This window comes from Sceloporus occidentalis, unplaced genomic scaffold (genome assembly GCF_023333645.1).
Source record: "Sceloporus occidentalis isolate IW3139 unplaced genomic scaffold, rSceOcc1.0.p SCAF_167, whole genome shotgun sequence".
NCBI lineage: Eukaryota > Metazoa > Chordata > Lepidosauria > Squamata > Phrynosomatidae > Sceloporus > Sceloporus occidentalis.
The window spans coordinates 207,242-218,352 of NW_028317147.1; positions in this window are offsets into that span (position 1 = coordinate 207,242).

Sequence of the window (11,111 nt, forward strand, 5' to 3'; positions counted from 1 at the left end):
GCAGCCGTGTCACCAGCCCCCCCACACGGTTCAGAGGTGGTTAAGGTAAGATATTTCTTTATCTTGGCTTTTTCCTATCCTCTTCCCTCCTAAAAAAAATAAAAAAAAAAATGTTTCTTTTAATACGCTTTTTTTCTTTTTATCAGATGTCTAGTCCGGTCCCATCAGAGAATCCGGATAAGGATAAAAGACCTGCTTCCGCTCCCAAAAAAGCCACTTCCAAAGCTAAACATTTAACATGTTCTGAGTGTTCTACTCCACTGCCTGATGGCTGCAGAAAAAAATTGTGCAACGCCTGCTCTGCTGAACAGCTTGCTTCTGAGAAGTGTAAAGACCTGCAATCTTTCCTTGGGTGGTTTCAGGAAAATTTGGCTCAGACATTTGAGGCATTTCAATTCTCGGCAGCTCAAACTCAGGAGAAAGTCAAGATTGGTTCTACACACAATCAGACCTTTCCTCGGGTGAGATTTCCAGGTCCTCTAATTCATCATCAAGTGATAGTTCGGAGGATGAAATGGTTTTTCCCTCCCATGACCTCCGCAAGTTCACCAAAGAGGTGACTCGTATGCTCCTAGAAGGTGATGTAGGAAGAGTTAAGGTTTTCCTGTACTTCCTAAGGTGGATGACCTTATTGCCAGGGAATGGAAGCACCCTGGAAAGCGAGCTTTTATTTCAAAGCAATTTAAGCAGCTGTTCAGGCTTCAAGGGGAATATTCCTGGGAGGATCCCCCCAAAGTGGATGTACAAGTGGCACAACTCTCCAAAAAGACTACTCTCCCTATTGGTGAGGTGTCTGGGCTCAAAGACCCTATGGACAGGAGGGCAGAGACTTCATGCAGGCGTATTTTCCAGGCGGCAGGAGCCCAATGTAAGGTGGCGGTGTCCGGTGCAGCAGTGGCTAGGGCCCAGCACATTTGGCTTCAAGTGTTGCAAGATCGTCTTGCGGATGATTCTGATTCTGAGATTAATAGGCTGTTTAAGAACTTAAAGCTTTCTAACAGTTTTTTGTGGATTCGGCTCAGGAATCCCTTAAGCTATCAGCCAAGAACATGGCTTTGTCTTCGGTATCTCGCAGAGCCCTGTGGTTACGGTCCTGGACGGCTGATTCTGCTTCTAAATCTGCGCTCTGTGACTTACCTTTAGAGAGTAAGAAGTTGTTTGGTGCTCCTTTGGAAGATCTTATTAAGCAGATTTCGGATACGAAAAGAGCCTTACCTCAGGATAGAAGACCAAGGTGGAACCGCAGATATCCATATAGGAACCCGAGGCCCTTTTTCCAATCCACTAGATCTCAGAATTTTCGTGGGCCCTTTGGAGATAAGAAATTCCAAGACCGGCCGAAAAGGCAGGACAAAAGAAAATTCTGACAAAGTAGGGGGTCGCCTTCGGCACTTCAGACTCTCCTGGGAACAGACCACCCAAAATCCGTGGATTCGTCGGATTGTTTCGGAGGGTTACAGGATAGAGTTTTTTCATTCCCCGGTCCACCAGTTCCTGATTTCGTCTTACCCCTTGGTAAAAAAGAATTTGACGCTTTTTTCAGAAAGCATGAAGCTTTTGGGAAAGGGAGTTATAGAAAAGGTTCCTGTTCACCAAAAATTCAAAGGAGTCTATTCCCGGTTGTTTCTAGTGCCGAAGCCGGATGGCTCCCTGCGTCCGGTTCTGGACCTAAAGTCTGTAAACCGCTGTATCCTCTACCAGCATTTTCGGATGGAGAGTATCACCTCAGTCACACAGGTGCTAAAGGAGGGAGATTTTATGGTCACCTTAGACCTGAAAGACGCATATCTTCATGTCCCGATAGCCGAGGCGTCCAGGAAGTTTCTGAGGTTTGCCTTGCGGGTCAATCAGAGGGTGCATCATTTTCAATTCAAGGCCCTTCCATTCGGTCTGGCATCAGCCCCAAGGGTTTTCACAAAGATCCTTTGTCCTTTGACAGCTCACCTCAGAGAACAGAATATTTCGATCATTCCTTACCTGGACGATTGGCTGATCATGGCGTCCTCCCTGGAGAAGCTTTTATTAGACCTTTCCACAACTATGAAGTTCCTGGAACAACACGGCTGGTTAATAAACAAGCAAAAATCTTGCCTCATTCCTGCTTCCAGGACTCTTTTCTTAGGGTTTTTGGTGGACTCAATGTCCCTTTGCGTTTATCTCCCGCGTTCCAAGCGGCTCAAGATAAAACAAGAGATCTCAACACTGCAAAGAGGTCCAACTTGCTCTGTCAGGAAGGCTATGAGCGTCCTGGGTCTGCTAACCGCTGCCATCCCGGCGGTACCTTGGGCAAGGTGTCAGCTTCGTCCCTTGCAGTGGCAGATTCTCTCAAACTGGTCCAAGCAAGAAGAAGATCTAGACACTTCCTTCGCAATAAGTGCCCAGGTCCTCTCCCGATTGAATTGGTGGAAACAGTCGTCCCATCTCGGCAGAGGGTTTTCTTTCCGACCCAGAAATTGGATAATTATCACCACAGATGCCTCCGGCCGAGGATGGGGAGCCCATTTGGGTTCCCTTTTTCGAAGGGGAGTTTGGGCTCCAGTAGATGCTGTCCGCTCGTCAAATTTCCATGAGCTAAAGGCAGTTCTTCAGGCTCTCCTGGCCTTCAGGCCCTTCATAGAGGGTCAGGCGGTAAAAATCCAATCAGACAACGCAACGGCCGTCGCATATCTCAACAAACAAGGTGGAACGCGGACACGGAGTCTTCAGATCCTGTGTGCAGTAATTATGGAGTGGTCCCATCTTCATTTGACGGATATTTCAGCAACCCATATCAGAGGCCGCTACAATTTAATCGCGGACGATTTAAGCAGGGCAAAATGGTCACAGACAGAATGGTCCTTGACCCCACAAACCTTCTCCACTTTGGTGGCACGCTTCGGTCTCCCGGATGTGGATTTGATGGCGACTCGAAAAAACCACAAGGTCCCGGTGTTCGCGTCCCTCAACAGATGGGATTTGCCTCATTTTCTGGACGGTCTTTCCATGGTTTGGAATTTCCGGTTGGCCTACATCTTCCCGCCAGTGGCTTTGATTCCTCGCGTCCTTCTAAAAGTTCGCTACGACAAGGCCAGGATCTTGGCCATCCTTCCGTACTGGCCCAACAGGAGTTGGTTTGTCCTCCTCAAGCAGTTGACCATCACCTATTGGGAGCTGCCAATTTCACCACAGCTACTGGAGAACGTCAACCTTCGCCTGGAACTTCTTCAGGTGTTCCGTCTGACAGCCTGGCTGTTGCAAGGCTGATATTGAGTAACCAAGGTTTGGACGACGACATCTCAGACTTTTTGTTGACATCGGTCAGAAGTTCAACGTCCAGGATTTATTTTCGGGTGTGGACCAAGTTCCTCCTGTGGTGCTCCACCAGGCACCTTACGATTTTTCCTCCGTCCATCAACTCCGTCATTCGTTTTTTACAGGAGGGTCTGTCTTTGGGCCTTAGTGTCTCGACCCTTAAAGGGCAAATCTCGGCCCTTAGTCATTTTTTTCTTTCTGATCTGGCCTCTCACATTCTTATTCGGCGCTTCTTTAAGGCCGCCACTATTCGACGTCCTCCTAGGAGGTCTTTGTTTCCATCATGGGATCTTTCCGTTGTGCTTCGGGCTTTATGTTCAGCGCCCTTCGAACCTCTGGAGGAAGTATCCATGAAGCTTCTCTCGCTGAAAACGTTTTTTCTTGTGGCTATTACCTCGGCTAGGAGAGTTGGGGAGATCCAGGCTCTGTCTTCCTCTCCGGAGTTCACAGTTTTTCATGATGATAAAGTTGTTCTACATGTTAAACCTAAGTCATTTCCAGGACCAGTATTAGTCAGCCCTTGGTTCTTCCTACTTTTTTTCCGTGTCCTTCCTCTCCTGAGGAATTGGTTTGGCACACGTTAGACGTCAAAAGGGCTTTGGAGATTTATATTGCTCGGACCTCCTCCATCCGTTCCTCAGACCATCTTTTTGTCAATTTTTTTGGGCGGTCTGCCGGTAGAGCGGCCTCCAAATCGTATGGCCTACCACTCCTCTGGTCTCACTCTACAATGGCCCATTAGGGCCCATTCCACAATGGCGGCCTCCTGGGCAGAAAAGGCTGCAGCTTCGCCTGAGGACATTTGTAAGGCTGCTACCTGGTCCTCATTCTCCACCTTCATTCACCATTATCGGCTAGACATCTTCTCCTCCTCTGCGGCGGATTTTGGGCGTAAGGTGCTCCAGGCGGTGGTCTCCTGATATGTGCCCCCCCAGTTCTGGAATCTTGCTACATCCCACTCGTACTGCCACTGTATGCCAGGAAAAACGGAAATTTTTTACTCACCGTAAATTCCTTTTTCCTTAATACAGTGGCAGTACTGGTTTCCCTCCCTTCTTATGATAGAATAAATTATTTTTTGGCAAGCAATATTGTGTCTGTCTTGTTACTTACTGGCTTCCTCCGGTCGGCCCCGGCTTTATGGGTAAGGAGGAGGGGCTCCAGGGCATTTAATTGTTTTTATTTCTTTAGATTCAGCTTGTCCCTAAGGAAAGGACACTACCCTCTCGTACTGCCACTGTATTAAGGAAAAAGGAATTTACGGTGAGTAAAAAATTTCCCTCTTCTGCAACCTTGACCCTTCTTTACTTTCACCTCCTACTGGCAATAACCTGCTAACCGGTGAAGCCCTGGTTCAATAAATGAAGTTGGATTCAGCTCAGGTTCCAATATTATGTCTGCCCTTTATATTCAATATTTATAGCACTGGGCTTTAATCACTAAAGTGGTAACTGGAAAGATGGTTGAGCGTTCAACTGATCAAGTTCTCTATGCATCATATGGCTTATACGTGGCTATTTCTATACAAGAATGGCTAACATGGCCTTTCAGCCAGTGAGGGGACTAAAAAAATAATAAAAAAATCATTGATTTAAAGGTCCATCCACGCTATATATGCTCACTCAGGTTGAAGCTTTATAACCTTTATAATGGATAAAGGTGATGTTAAACAAATTAAACTGCAACTCCCTGCCATCTTGTACGTTGGGGAATAAACCCTGCTGAACTAAAATGTGTTCTCTCGCCTACAGCTCATTGCGTTTAGTTAATGATACTCAGAACTTTAGTGAGTTCTGAGGCCTGTCTTTCAAAGCTTGGTATATGACGTCAGGCTTGCCAGTGTCTGTGTTTTAATGGGGTAATGTTCTAGCAAGGTGTTGGAAAATCATTTAACCGTAAATCCAGAATCGCCAGTCTGAACTGGTATTCATGTGGTTTGTGTCAGTATATAACTTGCTAGTTTCCTTTTGTTATCAGTAGAAGTGCCACACTTGTAAAACAGGTCTGAACCAGTCATATGATGGACGTGTTAATCTGATGAAATTTTAATTTTGAAAATTTTTTTAAATTTACTTCGGTCATGAGAATCTGCTCTGAGAGGCAGAAATAAGCCAGTCATTATATAGTGGGTGTCTAAAATATTTATTATTAATAATAAACTTGTATCTATATAGCGGCAACCATTTACGCAGCGCTTCATACAATACATATATTCAAGGGGGTATGACAGGACTAGAATTGACAGACCAAGACAAACCGATACATAAGGTAGAGAGGGTCCTGCTCGCGAGCCTACACTCGAGTGGAAATGGGATGGGGAAACATAAGGAACAGAGAAAGGTGAGAGGTAGTGCGGTGGTTGTATAAGTGACAGAGAAGGTCTAGTAATTAAGGTGGTGCGGCTTCTCTGAAAAAGTGGTCTTTGGGATTTTTCCTGAAGGTGAAGCGGAAGGTTCAGTGGAAGAAGTTTCCGTAGATATGGGGCAGCCCGAGTGAAGTCTTGTAGATGTCATAAGTGAAGAGGAGAGTCTTAGCCCATGGGAAGAACGTAAAGATCGAGTAGGGCAAAAATGTATGGAGGAGCAGTGTTATGAAGGGCCTTATGTCGTTAGAATGATTTTAAGTTTTATTCTAAAGGTAATAGGGAGCCAGTGGAGGATTTCACAGAGTGGGGAAGCAGGAGACGAGTGGCATGCAAAGAAGATAAGCCTAGCAGCAGCATTTAGGACAGACTGCAGAGATGAATTGAGACAGTGGAATGTTGCAATAGTCAAGACGGGAAATAAGAGAAGGATTCTTGGGTGAGGAATGGCCTGATGCAAGCGGCAAGGTCTGGCAAGGGACTGAATGTGAGGGATAAAGGAGAGATTTAAGTCGAGGATAACCTCAATGCGTCGGGCCTAGTTAGCAGGAGAGAGATAGTTGTGTTGTTAATGGAGAACTTAGGGAGTGGAGTGGAGATGGAAGGAGGGAAGATAATGAGTTCAGTTTTAGAAAGATCGGAGAAGAGATCAGAAGACGGGTAGATTTGGATATCTGCATATAGAGGATACTGGATCCTTCCTGTTTTGTATTAAACAGTAACGCTACTCTTGAGAGCCATTCTACTTCAGTTAAAGACCCAGGGAGAAGAGAAGCTTGCTGATTGGTCAGCGTGCCCGAGGAAAAAATGGACGGGATGAGCTTTTGTGTACTACAACCTCCATCATTGTAGCCAGAATACTAATGAATGGGACTAGAAGCTCACAAAAGTTTTTATTGTGACCTATATGGGCTGTGTCTGTAATGTATGTACAGCCATATGTTTACTAAGGGGAGTGGAATCTTTTAAGAAAATGTAACCTTTACTCTGCTGAGAGGGTGAGTGATAAGGGGAATATGTTGTAGAAGTGAATATAGAGTGATTTTAACCCCTTAACGACAATTGCCGGTCCTGGCACGACACGGAAAAGCATGTGCTTTACGACAATTGACGTGCCAGGACCGGCACGTCTTTAAACGGGTGCAGAAAGCGATCTGTTTTCGCTTTCTGCACCCAAAAAACGTTGCTGAATGCCTCGACCTCGAGGCATTCAGCAACGCCGCTATCGGAACGAAGGGGCCATCTCTGGCCCCTCCACGGGGCGTCAACATCCGCCATACTTTGTATGGCGGTGGACGCCCGTATTAAAAGCGTTTAGGAGGCGATCGACGATCGCCTCCTAAACTTAAATGGTGTCGCTGGAATGCCTCGATCAGGAGGCATCCAGCGACACCAAACACTTACCTTTCGATGGGCTGTGACCGCTCCGGAGAGCGGTCACAGCCGCAGCTGCCGATGATCTTCGCCATCAAGCAAGATGGCCGCTGCCCTGTAACAGGAGCAAACAAATTTTAAAAGTTCGCTAGACAGTCCAGACCATCTAGAGAACTTCGGCTCCACTTGCAGGTTGAATACAGGTACTGCATTCACCATGCAAGTCAATGGAAGCCAGCTTTCTAATCACAGTGTGATTAGTAAAAATACATTAAAAAATAAAATAAAATTTATAATAATTAGAAAAAAAATTGTAAAAAACTAGTAAAATGTAAAAATCATTTCCCACTGATGTCACTATCAGGGGAACCTCCAAGTTGAAAAAAAATGTTAAAAAAATTTTTTTAAAAAGAAAAAAAAATAAATATATATAAAAAATATATTTTTGTGAGCAAGTCCTAAAATTAGCATATTAGCTTAAAACAATTCTCGCATGGAAAGAGTTAAAATACTGGCATATTAAATGCCCGTGGGGTGTCTACTTTTAAAAAAGGTATGATTTGATGGGGTAAATTGAATTGGCCGGGTTCAACAACGTCCCAATTAACACCGGGGGAAGGATGGCCACACACCTAATTTCCAATTAGAAAAATGCACACGTACCAAATGTGGCCTTTTAGTTCCCACAAAAATGACAAACCCATGCATGTGGGATATCACTGCACTCAGGAGATGTTGCTGAACACATTATGGGGTGTCGTGTGACAGCGGCATATACCAGGAGCTGTAAATTCATACATAAAGTAGGTGTGTGTGGGAAAAATACACACACAAAAATACTACTGCAAACTTTGAAAACATGCTGGTGGTAAAATGTGTGCATGCAAAGAGTTAAAATACCAGCATTTAAAATACCCTGTGGTGTCTAGTTTTGAAAAATATATGGTTTTGTTGGGCACACTGAAATGGCCCGGCTCAAAGATGTACCAAATAGGGCATGGGCAGTGGATCCCCAAATGCCAAAGTTCAACATTGAAAAATGCGCATGCCCCAAATGTGGCCCTTTTGCCCCCAAACAGCCAGGCAAAATCATTCATGTGAGGTATCGCTGTACTCAGGAGATGTTGCTGAACACATATTGGGGTGTTTTGTGATAGTGACATAAACGAGAACCTTTTAATTCATACCTGAAGTAAAATGTGTGTGACAAAACAAATGCAAAAAAATGACTACCACAAAGTTTGACAAAAACTGGTGGTAGATATGGTGCATGGAAAGAGTTAAAATACTAGCATTTGGAATACCCTGGGCTGTCTAGTTTTCAAAAATATATGATTTGATGGGGTAAATTGCATTGGCCGGGTTCAAAGATACCCGAAATGGCACATGAGGGGAAGAATTACCAGATTTGGAAAAAATGGCTTTGAAATAACAAAACGCTACCTGTACTTATTGCCCCATAATGGGTAGAAAAAAGCAAAAAAACATAAAAACATTGGGTATTTCTAAACTCAGGACAAATAGTAGAATCCATTTAGCAGGTTTTTTCATTACCTTTTATAGATGAGTAAAAGATTTTTCAACTAAAAGTTAGAAACAGTCATTTGTTTCTAAATTTTTCACCATATTATACTTTTTTTAGTAGTAAATAATACGATACAATCAAAACAATGTCATCTAAAGAAAGCCCTTTTTGTCCTGAAAAAAACAATATCTAATGTGTGTGGGTTCAGTAAACGGGAAAGAAGAAAATTACAACTAAACACGAGCAGCGCAGAAATGTTAAAACAGCCATTGTCACGAAGGGTACAAAAAGTAAAATCAGCCTTTGTCACGAAGGGGTTAAACATGCATATGGGTATCCTGACTGCAAGGACAAAAACAAGCAGACTAGATTGGCTGAATGGTTCTTATTTGCATTCAGATTCTGTGTTTGTATTTTCCTGTTTATTTACTTGTGCTATTTGTTTTGGAATTTATATGTAAATATTGGGGGGGGGGGGTTACATTTTAGGGTTTTGTTAGTTTAGGGTGAATTGTACATCACCTAAGTATTAAAACTAAGCAAAGTATTCAGAAATTGGTAGCTATTGATAGCTTAATTTTATACTGAAAAAATGTATTGCTTTGCTTACGTAAAGTGTGTAAGCAGTTTTTAAGGCTATCATGTACTGCAACTAATGTTTAACTATAGAAAAACTCAAACAAAATTGCCTCTGCCTCCCAACCCCCAGCACACAAAGGGTTAAACTATACCCTCCTATCCCAATTTTTCTATCCAGACTCTCCTGAAACCTCTGATGATGTACAGAAATTCAGGGTGTCGTACGACAGCAAGCGCAAGCAACAGTTACTCTATGATAACGGACAATGCCTTAACGGAAGTTTGGACGCTCTCCGCCGATAGTGTCAGTCCTGACACTGCCTGAAGCTACATTGAAATCCAGGCCCCCCTGAAGCCTCTGATGTGCGCCCTCTGCTGGCTGATCACAACTGTAGGTCTTTACTGTGATCAGCAATGCTGGGCAATGGAACCCTGCTTATCCGCAGATAAGAACCATTATGCCCATACCGTCTGCCTGATTTCTGAATACTTTGCTTAGACCATGGCTTTACCTTAGTCTAGCCTTATGCCTATCCAATGCGTGCTTAAACATCTTCACTGTATTAACATCTACCCCTTCTGCTGGGTATGCTATTCCATGCATCCACTACCTTCTCGGTAAAGTAATATTTCCTAATATTGCTTTTTAACCTTTGCCCCTCTAATTAAAGACTATGGTAGTTTTTCTTCATTTAAATATACCGTATTTGCTCCATTAACCCCTTCGCGACCTTTGCCGGTTCAGGACCGTCATGACAAGAAGGTCACTAAATGACCTTTGACGGTCCTGAACCGTCAAAAAGTTAAATAAGCTTAGAAAGTGATCAAGGATCACTTTCTTCGCTTAAACGGCCTTGCTGCAATGCCTCGATGTCGAGGCATTCAGCAAGGCCGAGATCGGCATCGGGGGCCATGTCTGGCCCCTCCCCGGGGCGTCAACAGCCGCCATACATTGTATGGCGGCGGACGCCCGTTTTAAAAGCGTTTAGGAGGCGATCAACGATCGCCTCCTAAACTTAAATGGTGTCGCTGGAATGCCTCGATCAGGAGGCATCCAGCGACACCAAACACTTACCTTTAGGTGGGCTGTGACCGCTCCGGAGAGCGGTCACAGCCGCAGCTGCCGGTGATCTTCGCCATCAAGTAAGATGGCCGCCGCTCTGTAAAAAAAACAAACAAGAAAAAGTTTGCTAGAGGGTCTCCAGACCCTCTAGAGAACTGGCTCCACTTGCTGGTTGAATACAGGTACTGCATTCAACCATGCAAGTCAATGGAGCCCAGCTTTCTAATCACTATGTGATTAGTAAAATATTCAAAAAAAAAAATAAAAAATAAAAAAATGGAAAAAAAAAAATGTGCTAACATTTAAAAATAATTATGCAGTGATGTCACTAGATGAACCATCCAGTACCAGCAAAATGTGTAAAAAAATATAAAAAAAGTATTAAAAAAATAAAAAAAATAAAAAAATAAAGTTTATTATTTTGAGCAAGTGCTAAAATTTCTCAAAAATCTCAGAGTTAAAATAAAAGCACTTCAAATACCCAAGGGGTGTCTAATATATAAAAAAAATGGCTGATGGGGTAAATTGGAGTGGCCTAGCTCACAGATAGGGCATAGGTACAGACTGACCAAAATGGAGAAAAAAAGCGCACTTCCCAAATGTGGCATTTTAAATCTGAAACAACCCGACAAACCCATGCATGTGGGGTATCGCTGTACTCAGGAGATGTTCCTGAACACACATTGGGGTGTTGTTTGATAGTGACATATACCAGAACCTGTATATCTATAACTAAAGTACAATTTGTGTGAAAAAAAAATAAAAAAAAATTACTATTACAAAGTTTGACAAAGTGTAGTTCTATAATTGGTGCATGGAAAGGGTTAAAATAACAGCATTCGGAATACCCTGGGGTGTCTAGTTTTCCAAAATATATGGTTTGAATGGGTTAAATTGAGTTAACCGGCTTCAAAGAT